Genomic DNA, 23,456 nt, shown 5'->3' with positions numbered 1-23,456 from the left:
CTCCCTGTTCTCAGGGGCACAGTGTTGCAGGTAAAGTCTCACTTCGTCAGGGAGGTGCATGGACTGAGTTTCTGCCTAATAAGTACCTGAGAGCAGACAGCCCTTGGCAGGCAGTGCACCTCCGCTCTTTGTTCCCAGCACTTAGTGTCCGGGGTTAGCACCCTGGCCTTTCACCAACATCATTTAGCATTCACTACTCCTCTCACTGTCAGGACAAGGAGCGGGGGCGGGGGTAGCTATAAAGTATACACTACTCGCTGGTACACACTCGCACTTGCCCAGGTACACAATAACAGGATGTTTACTGTCTGGTTCAAAAAGCAGGTGAGCAGGCCAGAGAGAGCACTGTAGGATTAAAGAGAATCTGGGAAGCCTTCCCAAATAAAATTAACACTTTGAGATTTGAAGACTGAGCAGATATTAAATGTTAGTTTCAGCATTAAGAGACAGAAGTAATAGTGATTCTGAGTACTGTTTCAGGTATTACATGTAGTTTGATAAAACTGGTGGGAAGGGTGCATGAAAACAAAGGCCACAGAATAAGAGAGAACCTTACAAGGCACTAGTACCTAAAGACTAATACTCTAAATAGTTTAAATGGTAGAATATCACACATATTTAGGTTTCAGAAAAATTTCTCTGAAAACTGTGGAAAATGTACTGCAAATGTTGGGCTAAAGTTAGAACTTGATAAACAACTTTGGAGAGAACTGTCCTGGATAAAGTCAGTGGTAAAATTAACTTGAGTAGAACCTATTAAGATTTTTTAAACTATATTTTAAAATAGGTATTACAATTTTTTTCCTAATTTTTCTTTCTGAGAATTACACACAATGGTAAACAAAATGACTTACTCACTGTCTTATCCACCCCACCTCCCCTGGCCATTGTTAGATTATTACTAGACTTAAAGAATCCTCTGTCTGAAATAGTCTTTTATAAATTTTATTTTATAAGACATACCTAAATAGTTCTTAACTTGTGCCTGTGAAGATTATACTTTTCAAAAACTTAAATTTTAAAAGAAACTGAATCAAGATTTTGAGAGTAAAGAGAAAAATAATCTATAATTCCATACCCTAAAGTAGCAAGTATAAGCAAATGTCCTCTTTCCTTGCAGTTTTCCTGTTGTAAATGCTTTTTAAAACATAGTTGTGACCACCAGCACTTGAAATTTTGCACCTTGCTTTTCTGAAAACATCATAAAATTTTACCCATCTTTTTACATAGCCACACAACCATCATCTTAAATGACTGCACAATATTCCATCAAGTAGATGGAAAGTAATTTATTTAACTTCTCTCTTATTGTTGGATATTTGTCTTATTTTCTTCTTTAGCATTTATATTGTTGAGCCTCAGAGCAGGCTGATTCAAGATATGCTACAATAACATATTATTTTCAATTTAAGTTACTTGAGAAACAGCCAGTGGAGAAAAACTGATATAGAAAAACACTCTGACCCCCTCTTTCCCCTTAAAAGAAGGAAATAATCTCCCATGTGAAAGTATTCTCCTTATACCAAGAGGATAGAAACCATCCTTATCACCAGAGTTAGGAAATTCAAGGCTGAGAAAACTCTGTAGACAAACTTTGTTACCTCTCATTAGCCTGCTACCCCAAGCACAAGCCCCTTTGTTAAATCTTCACAAATAATTGTTTCTTTGTCTAAAAATGATTTGTAAATCATTTTTGGTCACTTCGGAGATACCATTTCTATGAGATCTCTGTTTATATGAATTAAATTGGGTTTTTCAGTTACTCTTCATCAATTTAATTATTAGGCCATCCAAGAGAACTCCCCAACAATATATAATGTTGTAATGAACATCTCATGTATACATCTTTTTCCATATCTTAGATGATTCTGTTTTTTAATTAGTAAGCTAGAGTCTCAGAAGTGAAACTGCTAGATCATAAGGTATGAACATTTTTGAAGATTCTTGATGCATACTGCTGAATTATATTATCCACTCTGTAATTCTTAAAGATACTACAACGAAAATTTTGATAGGGACAGACTTAGAGACCTTAGTCACCTATTCATCTTTGTGTTTCTGAGTAGCTACCACAGGAACAGAGTCTCCTATGGAGGGAAAAAAAAAAAAAAACTAAAAGCTGTGAAAGGAGAAGTGCAAAGACTTAAAGAAAAAAAAGTTTTGAATTAAGGGAAAACTGATAAGGGGCAGGAAAGGGCTTAGGCGAGCTGGTTGCAGTCAGCAACAGACAGATGTGACAATACAAACTGTGTCATTGAGTTGGGACAGCCCTGGGACATAAAAAGACTGAAATGAAGTAAAGCGCTGGATTACTTTGTTCTTGAATATTGAATTTTTTCAGAAGCATGGAGCATGAAATATTACAGTGATAAGCCAAGATTGGAAACATAGCCAAGAAAAAGAGGGTCTTTAAGGGATTGTTTAAAATGTGCTGAAGGAATAATTTGGTTTGGTCTTAAACGGCTCAAAAAGTAAATTGACATAAAGCTTTTGCATAACAAAATAGGCATGGAGGCAGAAAACAATGAGGCTAGTAGAATGGTTTATCCTGTAATTTGTTATGATGTGCAACATTAGCTTTTTGGTCCTAGAAAAGGTTTGTCAGCAAGCTTTAACTAACTTGTTATGGGTATACTTTTTATTCTAGTTTGAAGACTGTTAATCTGAGGGTTTTGAGTCAATAAAAAAAAACTAAATAGTTCATCATTCTAAAACTTATTCTAAGAATCATTCTAACAAGCCCCCACCCACTGCATCCCCCCCACCCTTCACCCCACCACAGTGTTTAAGCATTAAGCATTTAAAAATATTCAGGCCCTAGAAAAATGTGTTTAAATTCAGGTTTGGCCACAACGTTTAGATTTATCCTGGTGCTTACACAGATGCTCATCTTTCTGCAAATGAGGCTAGGGATCAGGTGTGTAATCATTTTAACCAAAGTCAAGAAAGAACTCAAAAAACAAGACACAGGCCAGAAGATAGATACAACATATATTCTATGAAAAATTAAAAGGCACTTGGAAATTTAGCTTATCATCTAAACAAGCTAGAAAGGGTTTCCTAACCCAAAGAGGTCTCTACAATCACAATGTATATTTCACTGCTATTTATTTGTCCTTCATTGTTCCATAGGCCTAAGTGTTTAGCACTTGGGTACATTAAAAATGTAGATTTTAAAAACAATAATCAACCAAGAATGGCTTTCTCTTTTAATTTTTCAGAACTCTAACAGCACTATATTTGGCTGATAGGAAAGTGGTATAATCGATTCATCTCAAAAGGCTTTTAGTTCCTGATCTTGAGTTATTTATATTCTAATCAAAAACACATTGAAGACGCTGCTCAATGCTATAGCTCAAAAGAGAAAAATGTCTGATATTCAAATTCAAAAAATGTTTGCTATGCACACTTAATAATTGTCTTATAAGTGCCTGACTCATGAGTACCTAGAAGTAGTAAAATGATCACTAAAGAGAGTGGAAGCTTTGGACTTTGCTTCAATAGCTTTTCTGGAAATCATGAAAACTAGTAAAAGTCAAATTTTTTGCTCTTCTGAAAACTAGAGCTCCTGATTGCCAATAAGCCCCAGCTAAGGAAGGCAGGAGAACAGTTCACTGTTTATTGGTAATTTACAAAGCAGAACAGCAAAGGATATGTTCATGCTTTTTATTTGTAGTATGCTATGATTTTGTTCTGCAAAGTAAACTTAATTTACTTAGCTCCAACAATACGCCATCCACTATGTCTTGATACTCCAGGAAAAAAAGATAAATCGGATTGAGTCCCTACCCTTCCAGCCATGGTCTAGCAGAGGAGACAAATTTTAGGCGATCATCATGGCTTATGATAATATTTGTAATAGAACTACGTAAAATATGAAGATAAGTGAGGAATCCTGACTAGGGGGCAAGATAGTCTTTCAGACAGATGGGTACAGCATGAGCAAAGGTATAGACATTTGACATTATAAGGTCTGAACAAAACTAAAAGTAGTTTAATGTGACTAAAATATACAGTATGTAGAGAAGGGCCTGAGATGAGCTGGAAAGACTGGCATCAGAATGTTCTCAGTCTTTTATATATTATAATAAAGAGTTTGAACTGTATACTGTAGGCAATGAATGGTGTATATTGAAACAGAAGTAGAAGACATTGCTACCAAATTTGAAAATGATAGAAAGCTGATAGAGGTAATTTGGTAGATGATAACAATCACATTTCAAAGGAACCTTATAATGGTTGAAATGCTGGTACAAATACATTTTATACACACACAGACACACATCCTCCAACATAAGCCTCTCAAATCAGCTAATAATTAAGGAGTTCATTATGTGCTATTTTTCAAAGGAAAATATCTAGGTAGTCAATAGGAGTATAATGACTAGACTCCAGGAGCTGGTGATAGACAGGGAGGCCTGGTGTGCTGTGGTCCAGAGGTGGCGAAGAATCGGACACAACTGAGCGACTGAACTGAACTAAGTGACCGGATCACAGAAAGGAACAATCTCACTGTTCTTTTCCATGTTGCAGTAATAAATGTCTCCTTTATTGTAAACTTCCCTGCAGTTACATGTATTGAGAAATCTAAAACTAAATCTAAGCACACCACTACTCCCCCTTAAAATTCCACTAGATTCTCTACTTCCTGCATCAGAACACCCATGAACCTTAGCCTCTTCCCCACCATTTGGCTCATCTTGCCACCCCTCCAATGCTACACCTGCAGCTCCTCCAGGACACCATTCTGGATTTTGCCTCCAGACCTTTTCCCTCCATTCTGCTCTCAGCCTGAAGTAAATTTATCCACATGCTTATCTTATAATGCCTGGCTCAACCGTCATATTCTCCATGGAATGTCCCCTGACCCCTACCCATTTCCAGGAAACACTTGGGTTCTGTTCTTTGTCTCACTGCTCCTCATATTTTATGACTGTGTCTAAAATGATTAATTATATGTATTTTTATATATTAGACCTGTGAAGTGAAGTGAAAGTCGCTCGGTCATGTCCAACTCTTGTGACCCCATGAACTATACAGTTCGTGGAATTCTCCAGGCCAGAATACTGGAGTAGCCTTTCCCTTCTCCAGGGGATCTTCCCAACCCAGGGATTGAACCCAGGTCTCCTGCATTGCAGGTGGATTCTTCACCAGCTGAGCCACAAGGGAAGCCCAAGAATACTGGAGTGAGTAGACTATCCCTTCTCCAGCAGATCTTCCTGACCCAGGAATCAAACCGGGGTCTCCTTCATTGCAGGTGGATTCTTTACCAACTGAGCTGTCAGGGAAGCCCATATTAGACCTCTACTAGTACTTAACTGGGGGTTCCCCGGTGGTTCAGCAGTAAAGAATCTGCCTGCAGTTCAGGAGCTACAGGAGATACAGGTTTGATCCCTGGGTCAGGAAGATCCCCTGGAGAAGGGCATGGCAGCCCACTCCGGTATTCTTGCCTGGAGAATCCCATGGACAGAGGAGCCTGCTGGGATACAGTCCACGCGGTCTCAGAGTTGGACATGACTGAAGCGACTTAGCATGCGCTAGTGGCTCAGACGGTAAAGAAGATGCCTGCAATGTGGGAGACCTGGGTTTGATCCTTGGGTTGGGAAGATCCCCTGGAGAAGGGAATGGCAACCCACTCCGGTATTCTTGGCTGGGAAATCCCATGGACAGAGGACCCTGGCAGGCTACCATCCATGGGGTCGCAAAGAGTCGGATACAACTTAGCCACTAAACAATAACAACAGTACTTAATTGTAAAGTCTTCATGGTAAGTGTCCAATTCATCCTTGTATTTCCAGTGCTTAACATTTTGTAAGTATTCGATAAGTATATGGTGATACTGGGGAGCAAAATTTGCCACCCCAAAATGTCTCTGGCATGTAGATAATTTCAAACTGAAAACAATCAAGGCCCCAAAGCCTCAAGAAGAAAATTTGACCTTCCCCAACTGCCTAAAAAGAATTTAGGAGGGCCTGATCCCAGAGTGGAACAGATATCAGTGGAACAGGTAAGCATCACCAGAGATATTTACCTGCAATGAATATGGGCTGGGTGTGGTGAGGGAAACTCTCAGAGACCAGGGTCCACTCTGTGTCCCATTGTCTCTGCATAGGCCAGCATTTACCAAACATCTGCTTTTCCATCTTCATGTTAATTGCCTTCCTCCCCTAAGGAAGTCCCAAAACCTCTAACTGGCAACATCTTCTTTTGTCTTTAACTGAAAATGGTATTCAAGGTGAGGGTTCCAGCTATTTTGGCAAGTCACAGTTTTCCTGAGTCTCTCCCATATACATGTGGTATTAAACTTTTGTTTGAATTTCTCCTATTAAACATGTCTCATGTCAATTTAATTCTTAGACCCAGCCTGAAAGAAAATTTCCTCCTCCATGACAGTGAATAAATGAACGAATGGACTTATTAAGGGGAGTCAGTGTTACACCCTGGTTAAAAGCACAGGCTTTGGAGGCAGACAGATATATGCACAAGTCCTTGCTCCATTTATTAGCTTGGTTGAGGTATTAAACTTAACAGGCAGCTCAGATGGTAAAGAATTTGCCTGCAATGCAAGTGACCTGGGTTTGATCCCTGGGTAGGGAAGATTCCCTGGAGAAGGGAATGGTTACCCACTCCAGTACTTTTGCCTGGAGAATTCCATGGACAGAGGAGCCTAGCAGGCAATAGTCCACGGGATCACAAAGAGTTGGAAATGACTAAGCAACTAACACTTTCATTTTCACTTTTTTTTCAACCCTTAGTTTATTTATCTTTAAAATGAGTGCTTACAGGGCTTTTGCAAGAATTAAGTGAGATAAATAGTATAAGCATTCATGGGTGCTGAATTGCTTCAGTCGTGTTCAACTCTGTGCGACCCTGTGAACCAAATAGCCTGCCAGGTTCTGAAGGAGGAAACAGAAAAGGCTCTATCTTGAAAGCAGGACTCCAGCTTGGGCCGGATTGTGGACTTTGAGGTATATGCCCAGTACCTATGGAAACAACATACCAACTGGAAAACCAGACCCCCAGAAGGAAGAGCTCCAGGGCTCTCCATTGCCTAAAAGAATACTCTAATTAATACCCTAATTATCTGTGTAACCGAATAGAATCATCCATTCTATTATGCTTATTGGGGTATGACCACAGGCCTATTGATAATTGTCCACTGTTAACTACCTAGGCTTAAGGCATAAGATCACGGTTAACTTTGATAGTTTCTTTCTTCTTCCTTTGTTGAGACTAGTTTCAGGGAACCTTATACACCTAGGGTATATAAGGTTTTCACAAAAACTCGTCGGCCTCCTTGGCGAAGAGGAGACTCTGCCTTGGGCCCGCCCGTGTAATAAGCTGCACTCCACTATCTGCATTGTCCTTCTGAGTGTGTTTGTTTTCCAGAACGCGTGGCTACAACAGTTCCTCTGTCTTCCTCTTCCTCTTCTTGGGATTCTCCAAGCAAGAATACTGGAGTGGGTTGCCATGCCTGCCTCCAGGGGATCTTCCTGACCCAAGGATGGAGCCCACATCTCTTATGTCTCCTGCATTTACCACTAGCGCCACTTGGGAAGCCCTATAAGCATTTATATATGGTAAATATCCTTATTATGATTTTATATTTTGAATTTCCTGGGCAATTTAAGTCCTTCTTGGTCTTTAAACTCACTCTTGCTTTATGGACCCAGGAACTTGACCCTCAGGCTTGATCAGGCAGGGGTTTTGATTACCTCCATCTAAACTAATAAGACACTTACTGACACAGGCATAAGGCTTACACTCCCTGAGGGGCCAGGTCCACTTGGGAGATCAAGTTATAACTGCTTTAAAAGAAGTAAATCAGATATTGTTACAAGGATTTTTTTTAACAAGCTAGTTTATAGCCACTGGGGACATTTCCACTGGAATAGGTCACATCCAAGATATTTTGTTCTTGTTGTTTTGCCTTTCTCTTGAGGGAGTATGATCTTGGGAGTTGAAAAGGTCTTTAGAAGTCACTGTTGAGCTTCCCTGGTGGCTCAGAGGTTAAAGCGTCTACCCACAATGTGGGAGACCCGGGTTCGATCCCTGGAGAAGGAAATGGCAACCCACTCCAGTATTCTTGCCAGAGAATGGGTCCATGGGGTCCATGGGGTCACAGAGTCGGACACGACTGAGCGACTTCACTTGTCACTTGTTGATACAGAGAGGTAAGAAAGAAACATTATCTCAGACAGACAGCTAATTATTTTGGTGTGGTCTATGTGGGGTTAGCAGTTTGATACTTGGCTTTTCCATCCAGAAACTCAATTTTGTTAGTATATCCTAAACTAAACAGACCCAAAGGAGTGACTACAGTAACTAAACTCATACAAGACTGATGTACAAACCAGGGTACAAATTCATTCAAGTATAATGCAAAATACAACTTCCAGTATATTTTTTCTATAAGAAATATATTTGAAAAGCCAAATTATAATCATTAAATTTGCTTGTTATCCATGAGATCAAAGAGATGTTCATGTCATCCAGCTATAACTTGAGGCACTCATCTCACTGCAGAGATGTGTCTGCCAAGGAATTGACTACTTAAATCCATGCTGATCAGGGCTCCTTCTCTCTAGGACTGGGGGATGCCACCAACAAAGTCAGGGAAGGCAGAAATTTCATTTCATGGTGTGTGTAGGGAATCCCATTCAGTATGTGTAATGTTCAAACGGTGAGCTGAGAGGAAGAAAGCAGACTGATCAGACTGAAGAGGTACATGAGACCAGATCATGGGGTGTAGAAAATGCTAGAAGGAGTGACCAGGGCAGGGCAAAGAATTATTAAGTGGTATTGAGGGCTCAGCTGGGTGTAGAAACCATGGATGTGTGTAGCTGTTTGAATCAATGCAATTGAGTCATTTCCCAGAGCTATTTGGGCACTCTTGGATTGAAGGTAGTTGGTTAAGTTGATCCAGAGTTAGGAGTACAGGCAGCAACTGAGCAAATGCAGTGGAAAAACTACAGTAAGAAGGTTATCAGGGATTGTTTATAGTGGCAAAAGGAATGAATCCTGGGGCTTCTACTAAATGAAATCCTGAAAGACAATCAGAAAAGGGTGGGGCAGAAGTCTTTGTGAGGTAGAAGTCAAGTTTGAGTGTCTGTCTCCCCTATAATCAGTGAGCATCTTGAGGACAGGGACCAGGTCTTATTCAGTGTATACCAAGTACTTAAAACCGTGCTGGACACATAGTAGGCATTTAAGAATACTGACTAAAATGTGCGTGCATGCTAAGTTGCGTCAGTCGTGTCCGACTCTGCAACCCTATGGACTGTAGCCTGCCAGGTTCCTCTATCCATTTGATTCTCCAGGCAAGAATACTGGAGTGGGTTGCCAAGCCCTTCTCCAGGGGATCTTCCTGAACCAGAGATCAAACCCAAGTCTCTTACGTCTCCTGCATTGGCAGATGAGTTCTTTACCACTAGTGTCAACTGGTAAGCCCACATGAATAAATAAACAAGCCATGTTAGCACTCAGAGCTACTGTATACAGTAATTTCTCTAATAGATAAGCTCCCTAACAGTGGAAATATCTCATTTATTCATATCTAAGTCTTTTTGCCATAAAAAAATAATCCTAAATTTAAAACCAATAACCACTCTTTTTTTTTTAACTTTACCAAATGCTACTCATTCCTTTATTGTTTTTGCACATTGCTTTTGACTATTATACAATTTTCAGTTCAATCACTGTTTAAGTATTATCCTGGTGATTACAAATTTCTTTAGGGCAAGGAATACGTCATCATCAATTTTTATATCTAATAGCACCTATGCCAATAACCACTCTCACACTAAGAGTAAATTTTTAAATTTGACAAGACTCCCAAAACTAATACAAGTAACAGCCACCACCATTTAACTGAAAGTCAGTCATGTATCAAATGCTGTACTAGGGCTTTATCCTTATCTCATTCGATTTACATGACAATTCTATAAGGCAGGAATTATTCCCATTTTACAGAAATTAAAACTGGGACTTGGGAGAGGTTAAAGAACTTCTCCAGAGTCACACAAGTAAATAGAAGACAAGATTTTAACTTAAGTCTGTTTGGCCCTAAAGACCATGGTTTTTCACTTGTCCCCAAATATATGTTCCAAAAATGTATTTGGGGTTGATTTAGACCTGTCCAATCTGGAAGCCAAAGCAAGAACAATGATGCTATTTCTCCTCTTTGGACCCCAGATCTCTAGAGGTCAAGAAAAATAGTAAAAAGGGGGTACACAAGTTACTATCATTGCTTTTTTAAAAATAGAATATGTTTACTTATGGAAAGGCTGAGTAAGTTTTAGCAAACTAAAAATCTGAGTCTTTTGCTTTTGGTTGAAATTACACTAACTCAGAGCATTGACCTTGGTCATTTCAGGTTCACCCAAGTAGACTGACAGTTAAAGAGATATGTACTTGATTAATTTTTTAAATGGGGAAGGCTTTTAACAAACTAAAAGGACTGTTGTTTTTTGAGGTAGTTCCTGGTGAAGGAATTCTAATAATTGTATTATTATTAGATTATATTAATATAATACATTACATTAACTTCCTCAGCTTACAATGGGGTTATGCCCCAATAAATCCAAGATAAGTTGAAAATATCATACGTCAAATATGCATTTCATGCAACTAACCCACCGAACATCATAGCTTAGCCTAGCCTATCTTAAACATGCTCAGAATTACTTCCATTAACCTACAGTTGGGCAAAATCACCCAACACAAAGCATCTTTTATAATAGAGTATTGATTATCTCATGAAAATGTATTGGATTCTATACTGAAAGTGAAAAGCAGAATGGTTGTGTGGGTCCAGGGTGGTTTTACTGTATCAGTTGTTTCCCCTCATGGTTGTGTGGCTGACTGGGATCCACAGCTGTCCCTGCCCAGCAGCATGTGGGAGCATCATGCAGCATATTGCCAGCCCAAGAAAGGGTCCAAATTCAAAATCTGGAGCATGGTTTCTACTGAATGTATATGACTCTGCACCAAAGTCCAAAAGTTGTTAGTAAAACCACTGTAACTCAGGGACATCTGTAATCAATATAATAATGTCATTTTCCATTTTACAAATGAGAAAACCCGAGTAACAGAGCTCTAGTAAGTTATCAAGATCACATAGCCCAAAACTGGCAGAAATGGGATTCAAACTGAGGTACATCTGATTCCTAAAGCTTAACCACACAGTTCAGTTCTACAGATGAATGGAGGTTCTATTGTTTGGTGGGCACATGGGATTCTATAACAAGATAAGATACTGCTCAAGAGACCTACAGTCCAGTACACCTCTCAAAACTTGGGGTGTCAGAGAGTAATAAAGGGGTGCTGAGGAGGACTCTAGGTCCCACTGACTGGCATTCTGTCCCACTTCAAATAGCCAAGGCATTCTGAGCATCAACCCACTGTTGGAGGCAGGAAACAGCAGTGCTTTAAAGCATCTTGGCATGCATGCACTCTTGCTTCCTCCTCCTAGAACAAAACCCAAGGCCACATTTTATAATACAAAATTTCTGCAGATACAAATTAATGAAGTACAAACCAAGAGTTCACACAAAAGCTGACAAAAGAAAATAGCGCAGTCATATGAGGTAGTCAGAAAAGGATTCTGAGAGGCAATTTAAACCCTTAGGGGTTCCATGACAGTTAAGATACCATGCTTTTCTGTTTCTCTTAGTAAAGGATAAAAACCTTTCCACAAATTTGTAACTTCTTGCATCCTATTAATCTATAACTTGGAATGTTTCTAAACTTTAATGAGAAGTTGCCTGATCTTTCTCAGTATTTATAACTTAGCATTTATCGTAAGGTTTTTGGTTTTTTTCAATATCAGAGTTAAATATTTTCTGAAATCCATTTTTGGTCCTACAGAAACAAAATGGAATGATTATGGATTTCATAGACGTAAAGACTGTCGAGCTTAAATATCCAAACTTACCTAATAACATTTTGATGGAAGGTTTTTTTGTTTTGTTTTGCTTTTAAAACTTAAAATATTGAGTTAAAAGAGAGGCCCATGCACAGGGTATTATTGTGCAGCTCCATATCACATAAAATCTTAACAACACCTATGGCTTGCCAAATTTCTTTCAAAAACTTCAGTCTTCTAGGTTATAAAAACAGCCCCCAGTAAGCTACTGCCTTTACTGTGTGAAATGGAATAGCCAAATACCTCTTCCCTTTGCAAACAAGCCCATATCAGCACATGAATTGAAAACTGAAAAAGACACAACAAAAATACAAGAACAACCGAGCCTCTCATGAAAATGCCCACTCCAATCGCAGGGCAATCACAAGGCAATGTGATCCTCACCAAAGACAAAAGCAATTTGCTTACAGCAAACGCAGCTGCAGTTAACAGCATGAGCAATAGCAAGAGCAGATATGAGTGCATGTGCCAGATTTTCACAATTCCAGTAGAGAAAATTCCACCTTCTACTTCATTCAGGGCCAAGGGTAAAGTCAAGCAAACGGAAAATATGCTGGAAACTGTGTTGGGACTCTCCAATGAAAACATTCCTTCCCTTTTCATTTTAACTATTTTTGAGATAGCCAAGCTCCAGAGCTAGAAGAGGAAAAATCAGTCACCACTTAGTCTTCGGGCAAACCTACCCTAGGAGTGTTTTACTATAATTGCTTTCTGAGATGCAGGTTTCTCATAATACAGTTACCCTTTCCAAGCCTCAGGGTGTCCATGCAGTGTACACTGCCAAACTCAATCACCTGGTAAAGGTGTCCATTTGTGGAAGGCACATTGTTTTCAAGTTTAATTCCTGGCTTAATAGTAATAAGCTCCTTTAATATTGATGAAAAGATAGCCAAATACCCCAAGAGGGTTGCGTGAGTGTGTATGTGTGTGTTATTTTTAAATCAGGCCCCTGAGCAGAGACATGGTGCTAAGATTGGGGAAGTCTTTAATTCCACTCTCCAAAAAGAACAGAATAAAACAGAAAAGGAGTGTCAGCAAGCAGGAGCTCAGTATTAGCCTTTTAAATACAACCTGTTAATAGGTTAGGGACTTCCTGTTTCTTTCTTCATTGATTTCCCTAGATTCAGGATTCCCAGTCAAATTGCGAAGGAAATGTAGCTTTTAGGAGAACTGCATAATCGAGTCCTGTGTATCTGAGTGGCTATCACAGAATGGCAGGCAGAGTTGCTCCTCGCCAGTTACATTTAGGATTGCCCTAAATATCATTCTAATTATTTTATGAAAAAGCTCATTTGTTATTTTTAAAAAAGTTTGTCCATATCTTGATTGCTTGTTACAGATAGTCTATTCCTTCCTCATGTAAAATTCAACAAAGTCAGTACCAAGGCCATGGCTTTTATTCTCCATGTGGCACCTTTCAATGGCATTCATCTTAATAAATACAAACAGCTTTGCATTTGGGTCATAACTTCCTACAGTAAGGATCTGTGTTTAAGCTATCATCTTGGTCACTTTCAAAGCTACTTGGAAAGGCAAAAACAAGGACTCAAAGATTCAGGAAGGGGAAATGACACAGCAAGCTCAAGTTCATGTGAACACAAAACTTGGATCCAAGTCTGACCACTGGTCCTACAAGGCCATCCTTGTCCTACATTCCTCTTTCTGAGATTATTACCTAGAGTTATACCTAGAGTTATAGCCTAGAAATGAACTGAACACCATAACCTGTATCTTAACAATTTTCTTTTTCAAAGTAAACTCAGGGGCTTCCCTGGTGGCTCAGTGGTAAAGAATCTGTCTGCCAATGCAGGAGATATATATAGAGTTTTGACCCCTGATCCAGGAAGATCCCACATGCCCCGAGTGCCACAATTATTGAGCCCGTGCTCCACAGCATGGGAGCTACAACTACTGAAGTCCACATGCCCTAGAGTCTGTGCTCTGCAACAAGAGAAGCCACTGAAATCAGAAGCCCAGGCACTGCAACTAGAGAATAGCCCCCTGGTCACCACAACTAGAGAAAAGCCCAAGCAGAAAGGAAGATCCAGCACAGCCAAAAATATAAATAAATAAATAATTTTTTTTTTTTTTTTACACAAAAAAAGTAAACTCAGGGTGAAATCTGTGCAAGTTTTATTTGCTTACTTTTTTTTTTTTTTTTACTTTTACTTCAGCTTTCTTATTATTAAAGAACATTAATCCCACCCACTCCCCTATCTCAGAAGCATTTTAGAGACAAATAAGGTCTATAAAAGGGCTTAGAGAAAGGCAAGGGTTTATGATTAAGGTGAGCAGAACAATGGTCCCCCAAAGACATACACATCCTAACCCCTAGGACACGTGAACATATTAGCTTACATGGCAAAGGTGGTGGGAGGTAAGTTTGCAGATGAAATTCAGGTTGCTAGGCAGCTGGTTTTGACAGAGGGAAATGGTCCTGGTTTATTCTGGTGGGTCCAGTGTGATCACAGGGTTCTTAAATGCAGAAAAGGAAAACAGAAGAGTGTCAAAGGGACAGAATATGAGAAAGACTCACCCGGCCATTGTTGGTTTTGAAGCTGGAAGGAGGCATAAATCAAGCAATGCAGGCAGCCTCTAGAAGATGCAAAAGGTAAGGAAACGGATTGTCTCCTAGGATTGTTCAGAAAGGAACACAGCCCTGCTTACCCTTCGGTGTCAGCCCAGTGAGATCCATTTGTGCTGTTTCAAGCCACTGAATTTGTGGTAATCTCATATGTAGCCATAGCAAACTAATGCAATTATTAAAACAATTGAACATCCATGGACTGAAATAAATTCTTGAAGGATTACAAGAGCTGGATGAAATCCAGTGGAATTGTCCCCTAGTGTCTGCCTTTTAGTCCCCCAAACATCTCTTAAGAGAAAGACAGCAACAAGACTGGCAGCGACACGCAGTCAACAAGGGAATGAAGAGCCCAGAGGGGAGCTGCCCCCAGGACACCCTGAGTAGGGGCCTGTGCTAAAAACGATGAGGCTGATATCCTGCCCCCCCCCCCATAGGTGGGAACGCCCTTCCCCCCACCCCCCTGCCACCACCAAGATGGGCAGCCCTCCACTGGAGCTGCCTCCACTTTGGTCTCTCTTTCAGCTCCCCACTCTGCTTTTCAATCCCGTCTGGACTGCTCTCAGCTCATTCCCCAGGGGTCAGAACACTGTGATCTGCTCTGAGCCAAATCCCTAGGAACACCTCTGCCATCAGGTTCCAGCTTGAGGAACAGGACAGAGTAACTGAGCAACTTCATCTTCACTCTATTGTTAGATGATCACTCCTGCTTCACATATGTCTCATCAGAGGGCCTCCAGGGACAGAGGCAGAGCAAATGCCAGATTTGAAAATTATTTTCCTCCAGCTGTGCATTAATATTTTATTCCAATCTTGCCCCAAAGCCTGCTCAAAATGAAAAGCCTGAGGGGGTTCCAAGGATGGATTGGAGCCAAACTGATTTTTGTCCATGTCTCCAGCCCTCCCCTGACCCCACCCCAGCAGTCTTATCATTAAAATGACAATCCTGCCCTGGAGAGTCCTCTATTCCTACCAGATTTACACACACCCAGCACCCCAGCCAGGACTCTGAGGCTCTTTCTTGATCAATTCAGCTTCCACAGGAGTGTCCACTGTGACCCACATTCCTGGAACTGTTTCTTTTGCAAATCAGCAGGTTTTAAGCAAACAAGGGCACATTTCAGGACATTGAACTACGCAATTAGCTGAGGGTAAATTTGGCAGAGCATCTGGTCTGCTCACCAAAATGGAAATACACACACACAAAATGCAGCTTTTAAAATTGAACATTAACTGTGTAAGGCTAATTCTGTGCAAGTCTGCCTGAAGTGGCAGAGGAGTAGCTCTGGCTCCACGCAGGGAGTGGAGGGCCTGGGGCTCTTGCTGCGGCTCCGGAGAATCATCATTTGATTGGGGCAGATGCTGAGCATGCAGACAAATATAACTCAGTAGTGCCAGAAAACAAGAGTCAATAGCTGGTCATCTTATGTTGCCATCTCCTAAAGTCAACTTTCAGGAGGCTTTAGCCCTGTACTAACTGCAAAATAGAACTGTGCATAGGAATTGTTAAAAGAACACACTGGATTAAGCAAATTAAAGATACCCTCCCCAATCTCTTGGATCTAAGAACACATATCCTACATAAAAAACCTTGTACCACTCTTCCTTGAATAATGCAAGGTCAAAAGCACAGGTCAGTGAAACAATAAAAGGACAATGAAGAGAAGAAAGTGGTGGTGGCCAATACACTCCCTCTCAGACCCTTAGAGCCACTTGCATTTCATGAATATTTTTCTGGAAGTTTTGTAATCTCCCCCCTCTAAGAACCAGCAAGATCAGTTTGACATAGTATTTCCAAACACTGGGGTAAAGTAACAGATGTTGAAAGAAAAAAGATCAGGCAAGGTTTTCAGGGGAAGAAGCAGGAAAGCATGCAATCAGTATTAACTTTCCCCTGTTTTTGCAGCAATAGACAGCCCCACCAAAGTAATCATGACTCTGGAAAGTCATGACTGCTCTTCTCTTATTGCTCATTCTACTCATCTGAGGAATTCTTATGTAATTATCCACCAGCTGACTTTACCGTATGACCACCCTTTTTGGTCAAAGCCAAACTATTCTAAACAATATGAGAAACGGGTAGAAATAGAATTCCAGTAGAGATAAATACAGACTTGGTGACGTGAAAAAAATATCAAAGTACTCAAATAGAAGCTGGAAACTAAAACTGTCACACAGAATAGAGGGTCCTAGTGGACCACTAACTGAACAAAAGTCAGCAGGTCTTTAAAGGACAAAGATAATACTTGGGAGGTCAGAAACAAGATCAAAACAAGTATGTGTTATATACAATGGGAGGAGTTAGCTACAGGTGGTTATTTAAATTTAAATAAATTAAAGTTAAATAAAAATTCAAATTCATCAGTCAGCCCAGTCACATTTCAAGTGCTCAATAGGCACACAAGGCCAGTGGCTATTGTACTGAACAACACAGATCTAGAACATTTCCATTACTGCAGAAAGTTCTATAGGATGCTGCTTCCCTAGAGATAGAAGAGCCCTAGAAATAGTCTGGGCAAGTAGTATTAACATCATTGGAAAATAGAACCTTTGAAAGAGGCATTAAGACTCAACTAAGTTTCTTAAACTTTGAATGGAAAAAGGTGAGGAGTTAATTTGGGCTTTAAAACTGTTAACTGTTGAGCAAAGACCAGATGTTTTCCACTTGTTTGAAGAGCTCCAACAGGAAGCTTGCAAGTTAGTCATAAAGAACTTCTCATTGTGAGGTGACTCGACGCTGGATGAGAATAGGAAGGAACACTGTCAAATTTGCATCCTGGGAAAGATTTAAAAATAGAGTAGCAATATGACATCTGGATTGACTAGCATGAACTTTGCCTTAATCACTGATTTGATCATTGAGTTCAGGACATAGAATACTCAAGTGACAGGCACAGTGGAGGTTGGCTGCATGAATCCCAAATCACGACCTTAGATCTTGACCTCAAATCTGGTTACTTTTAGGGATGTTCCTGGCAGTCCAGTGGTTAGGACTCTATGCTTCCACTGCAGGAGCTGCAGGTTCCATCCCTGGTAGGGAACTATATTCTATGTGGTATAGCCTGGCTACTTTTGCTTCACCCCTTAGTCTCCTTTGTCTCCAAAGCGAATTAGGAAAGCTCACATCAGGCGTTCCTTTAAGCAGACCATTGAATCTTCTTTGAGATGTTACAGAGACTGAGCCTGTGGTGACTGACCTCAGAGGCACTAACTAAATGAGCATGGCTATAGTGTGGGTCAAAGGTAATGGCCTAGGCTTTGGAACCAGACAACCCTGGATTCAAGATCTAGCCATTTTCTCTTACTGGCTGGGCAATCCTGGGCCAGTCTTTTAACCTTTGTATTAGACACACTCTCTTCATTGCAAGCAACATTTTATTTTTTAAAATAATTGAAAATTTATTGGTTTATATACCCAGGAAACCCACATGTTTGTCCCCATGTATAAGACACCTACACTATGGGATCTTTCACTTACAATACTCTTTTTTCATCAGTTTTGTTTACTAGTCTCTTCTGGTGACAACTGACAAAACCCCAGCCCAAACTATCTAAGGTAAACAAGGAATGTATAGACTCAGGCAGGCTGGGTGGTTCAAGAATACAGCAAACTTTAGACACGGTTGAACCTAGGGACCCATATATCTTTCTCTCCACGATCAGATAAGTTTGTTCTATGTGGTGAGTAACATTAGTACAAGAAACCAAGCCCCACACTCTGACAAGCCCCCAAGACACAAAGATCATATCTTCCCTGATAGAAAATTCCCAGGAAATGTTCTGATTGGCCCATTCTGAGTCGATGTCCATTTATGGGTTAGTCACTGACCAAGAGGATGGGGTGCTCTGATTGATCAGGTCTGGGTCATGTGTTCATCCCTTTGCCCAAGGTTAGACTGTAAACCCAAACCCAAACTGCACAGGATGAATTCCTCACAGGAAAGAAGGGTCTTGTGTACTGTATGGTCCATAACAATGTGCTCACTGCAACTTCTCAGACTTGGTTCCCTCACCTGTAAAGTTGGGTTAGAATACTTTTCTCATAGGACTATCATGAGATTAAATGAAGTAACTTATGCATTTGGCATATTGCTCAAAAGATAGTAGCTAATATTTTTGCCAAACAATAATTTACTTTTTGTTTAGAACATTCGGTGTCTTTGTAACCTGACAACTTAGCCAGGCTGAGTTATATCTTCCAGAATTCCCTTTCCTGTGTGTCTCTGGTTAGAATGAATTGTAAGAGAGAGTCCCTTAGAGGTAGAAATGAGGCAGCAGCCATTTTGAGGCAGCAGCCATTTTGTAGCTCACACACATTGTCACTTAATCTGCTGGCTCACTTTGTTGGTGTGGGGGTAGCAGTCAAGCCTACAACAGTTCCACCTTCCCCTAGAACCTTCTTCAGCTTCTCTGACTTCAGGTGTGTGATTAGTACTGTGGGCTAATTAGTTCTGAGGGCACCATCTTCTCCCACAGGACACTCATATGATCAAGTCAGAGGCAGCGAGGACTGACATGGATTTCAATCCTTCTTGGGCTTCACTTCATTATTGTGGGTTCCTGTTTGTCCTTGTTCTCTACCTTATACCTATCTTACCTTCCCAAATACATTTCTGAAGACTTCAAACTCAAGCATTAGACATGAGAGAAAACAGCCCTATAGAGACTCCTTAACCAGCTCCCATAACTCGTTGCTCAGTAGCTAAGTCATGTCCGACTCTTTGCAACCCCATGGACTACAGTATGCCAGGCCTCCCTGTCCTTCAGCTCCTGTAACTGTATAAGGTCAAATCTCTTTGTGGTTCTGTTTCTCTCTCTCTCTAACACACACACACACACACACACACACACACACACACACATCTCCTAAGTCATTCTACCTCTCTCATTGGATCCTGACCAGAACTTATTTTTTCTAAACTCACCCCAACCTCCCTTTTGGGCTTAAAGGAAAGAAGAGTCTTTGGAAATTGTTTCAAGAGAAGTAAAAACTGGAATAAAACTAGAGCTGACAGTTAAGGTATAAGCTTCAAAATAATAATTTTTTAAAAACAAAGAAAACTAGGGGAAAAAAACACAAAACACCATGGCACCCACCACATTCTAACCACCCCCCACCCAGATGCACAGTAAATGAAATAAATGGGACCAGTACCCTTTATTATTGATCCTGCATTGGCTTACACTTGCTTAACATTGTAGCAAAGCCCATACAGGAGGCAATTAAATGTTTGGGCCAAAGGGATGAGTTCAGTTACTTAAATCGAGCAGGGATTCTTTTATGTCCAATTACACATAAGCCTAAGGTCAGTGAACAAGGGTATCTATCACACCTATATATATTATATATGCACCATGGGAATTTCATGCCCGTGTTCCTTTCTGCACTTGGAGGCTTGGCTGGGTCCCCAGTGGCAGCTGCCCAGGACAGTGTTCTCTGGACTTCCTCATCCCTGCCCTGTCTATTCAGGAAACAACAAAGCAGTACATGCTGCTCCCTTCTCTGCTCTGTAGGGAGCTCGTAACAGGCAACGCTGGCTAAGAAAGGAAGTATTCCCATCCCGTCACATGGACCCCCAAAGTGGATTCAGGAAAAAGTGATTTCACTTTGGAGCTCCATCAAGACTTCTGTCAGGACAGGGAAGCTCACTGACTTCTGGACCCTCCCTCCCAGCTCTGTCTTCAAGTTTCTCTTGTTTAGATGTGCCCACCTGAAATTTATCACTAGATCATTTATTGTGGACCCAAGTTACAACCATATGAATCATCTTTTTGCCTTGTAACAGTAATTACAGACACTTCTAGTAAGGAGCATGAGGTTTAATGGCAGCTGGTGGGGCTCTAGGGGCGAGGGTATAGGGTTCAGGCAGTAAGACAAGGGTGCTGTGAGAGAGGCAGCGATGAGTGGGAGTTTCGGGAGCCACCATGACATGAGTGCCTTGTGTTGCTCTGGGACGGGTGGGGCTGTCAGTCAGGGGGCCTCTCAAGGTGGGAGAAGGCACATTAAGGGATACAGAAAGGCCCTGAGCTTCCCTCAGCTACAGCCTGGCCTAAGATCACATTTCCTTCCTGCCTTGTCTCTCAGTCCTTTCATGGGTCACATCAGGGTCATCCTCTGTGATGGTAGGTCAGATCCCTCTGGCTTCCTGACCCCAATCCTTGATCTCATCTCTGATTCCAACCACAACCTATGCCAGCTAGCCTCACCCTGAAAGCAACTGGTCTCAAGAGCAGGCCTGTGTCTCTTGCTTCCTCCCCTGAAGATTTCTGTGATGCTGTAGATGCTAGTGGGTGCCCCCTTGAATTTATACATGCACAGCCCTGACATGCAGCAGAGTTAATGCCTCACACAGCACCCTCAAAAAATGGGCAACAGGAGCTGATGTATGTCTCTGGCTGATCATCAGGCAGACCAGCCTGGGAGCCAATCCTGGGTGGGATTAAGCTCCATTTACAGAGCTATGACCTTGATGTGTAGTGGTGTAGTGTTAGTCGCTCAGTTGTGTCCGACTCTTTGCAACCCCATGGACCATAGCCAGCCAGGCTTTACTGTCCATGGAATTCTCTAAGGAAAAATACTGGAGTGGGTAGCCATTCCCTTCACCAGGGAATCTTCCCAACCCCGGGTTTGAACCCAGGTCTCCTGCATTGCAGGCAGATTCTTTGCCAGCTGAGCCACCAGGGAAGATGTCTATATTGGCTTTCTTTCCCCTCCCTCTCCCTTTCCCCGTGCCTTGCTTCTGCTCCCTGAAGTCACCTCCCATATCAACTACCTGCACACAAACACTTTTAGGTTGGGCTCAGTCTTCTAGGGGGTGAACCCAGAATAGGAAACATATTTCTGTGTAATCTCAATAAATCCCAGGGCCCCATGAGGTTCAGTCTTGGCAGGAAGTCCAGCAAACAATAATGGTGTCATATAAAGGAATCTGAACCTTCAGTATCTATAACGATACATCAAAGAGGAGCCAACACTTTCTAAATTCCCTGTGTCTGTGTCCCAAACCATCTCCCAGCTACTTCAGACCCCTTTGCGTGTCATTCTTACTCTTCTTCTTTTCCATCCCTTTATTGCATGAATGTAGTTAGCTTCTCAGGCTTAAATCACACACACAAGCACATGCATGCACCCTAGTCCCACCTCTGCGCTGTCCTCCTGATTTCAGCTTCCCTGAAGAGCCAGCAGCAATCTTCTTCAGTGGTGGTGGCAGAATGGGGGACTCTGGCTTCTTCCCAATGTCCTCCTCCTTTGGTTCTGGGATAAAAGTTAGACCACAAGCTTCTAGGGCACAAACAAAGAGACTGGCTTGCATAGTCCCTACAGCAAACCTTCAGGGAGACGACCTTTTTACTGTCATGGCACACAGGGAAACAGGCATTTTTGTACCATAGACGCAATAGCTGAAACTGCCAGCCCAAAGGCCAAGGGGCTCCCCATCTTGCTTGGCAGAGCATCCCCATTTGGACACACGAGTGTGTCAGACCACCCTAGTTGGGAAGGTGAGGAACCAGGGCCCCCACGCTGTGGTGGGTCCTGAGAACACGTGGAGAGCTGGCCCTCTCTCGGCTTCTAATGAACAAGAGCACAGCTTGACATTTTCCTGCACATTCTTACATTTCCCACCGCCTCCCTGCCCCCATCCACACATTCCACAACACGGCAATTAATTGTTCTCCGCCGTTCAGCAGTGCTGGTGTGCGCAGCCACGCCTGCAGCCTCGCTTTGTTCCCAGTTTAATCAGTGGCTGTCCCTGGCTGTCCCTCAAAAAGCAGACAAAACCAGCCAGCTGCAGACCCAGCCGTCAGCGAGCCCCTACACTGGCACTCAAGTGGCCACAAGAGAACCCACACAGTGCCCGGAGAGGGTCCATTCTTCGCCTTTCTCCTCCCCACAATTGACAGGCTCTGAGGAAGGAAACGTGAGTGCTGGGCTTGGCAGCGGGGGCAGGAGGCTCTTGTTAACAGCTTGCCTTCCTGTTTATACGGGGTCTGGCAAAACTGTTAATTTCTCTCACAGAGGTGACAAATGGAAAAACCAGAACGCCAGGGAGTGGCAGCCTGGAAAACAGCCTCAGAACGACTTCTTGAAGCAAAGCAGGAGGCTGTGGGTCAGGGGAAGACCATCTTGGGTTCCCAGGCCCAACAGAGAGGACAGCATGTGCTTAGCTGTCCCTCCAAAAAGACGCAGTGAGCCCCACCATGTGGGCATGCTGCTCCTGCATTCTGTCGGTGCATGCTAAGTCACTCAGTCATGTCCAACTCTTCGCGACCCTATGGACTGTAGCCTGCCAGGCTCCTCTGTCCATGGGATTCTCCAAGCAAGAATGCTGGAGAGGGTTGCCTTGCCCTCCTCCAGGGGATCTTCCTGACCCAGGGATCAAACCATGTCTCTTTACGTCCCCTGCATTGGCAGGCAGGTTCTTTACCACTAGCACCACCTGAGAAGCTCTGCATTCTGTCTACTTCCCAACAAAGTGGCCCATGACAGAAACGGTGAAGTCCCTGTGGAGTGAGCATCTGCATTATTACCTCTGGAGTCTGTCCCCATCATGCATGAGTGATTTCTGATCTGAGTCTGAAGCTGAAATCACTCCAGGAAATAAACCAGGCTTTGGCTTATTTGGTTTATTTAAATAAACCCCTGTGCACTACTTCCCCCTGGCATCCTAAACCCTGGGCAGTGTTTCTCACCCCAGCTGCCCAGCACCTGGGGAGAGCCTGACCTATTACTCTGGGGAGGGTCCTGCGGGCTGATGTGATTTAAAAACTGCTCAAGGGATTCTAATCAGTAGCCAAGGTTGAGAATGTCAGGGGTTGGGAAACTTTTCCTTCACCCTCTTAGATTCAGTACTGAGGGACTTCAGATTTAATGACAAATACAGATCAACAGGAAAGAAGGCATACAAACTTATTAATATTTTACATGCACAGAATTCACAAGAAAGA

The 23,456-nt window shown here is 42.0% G+C and overlaps 1 long non-coding RNA gene across 3 annotated transcripts in view; it reads right to left on the bottom strand.

Annotated features, from left to right (window-relative positions):
* The window catches only part of LOC139039243 (uncharacterized), a 28,809-nt gene extending 7,021 nt beyond the window's left edge, over positions 1-21,788 (bottom strand). The window contains exons 1-2 of one of the 3 annotated variants that reach the window (XR_011492571.1): positions 14,594-14,985; positions 14,285-14,401 (exon numbers count right to left, since the gene is read on the bottom strand). This is a non-coding gene — a long non-coding RNA (uncharacterized lncRNA). Of the gene's footprint in view, positions 1-14,284; positions 14,402-14,593; positions 14,986-21,651 lie in introns of those variants that run through there. The other 2 variants (XR_011492582.1, XR_011492577.1) reach the window with 2 other exon arrangements.
* Between the last annotated feature and the right edge of the window lie 1,668 nt (positions 21,789-23,456).

The sequence above is a fragment of the Odocoileus virginianus genome, chromosome 2, assembly GCF_023699985.2.
Source record: "Odocoileus virginianus isolate 20LAN1187 ecotype Illinois chromosome 2, Ovbor_1.2, whole genome shotgun sequence".
NCBI lineage: Eukaryota > Metazoa > Chordata > Mammalia > Artiodactyla > Cervidae > Odocoileus > Odocoileus virginianus.
This window is presented reverse-complemented; position numbering and strand designations above follow the sequence as displayed.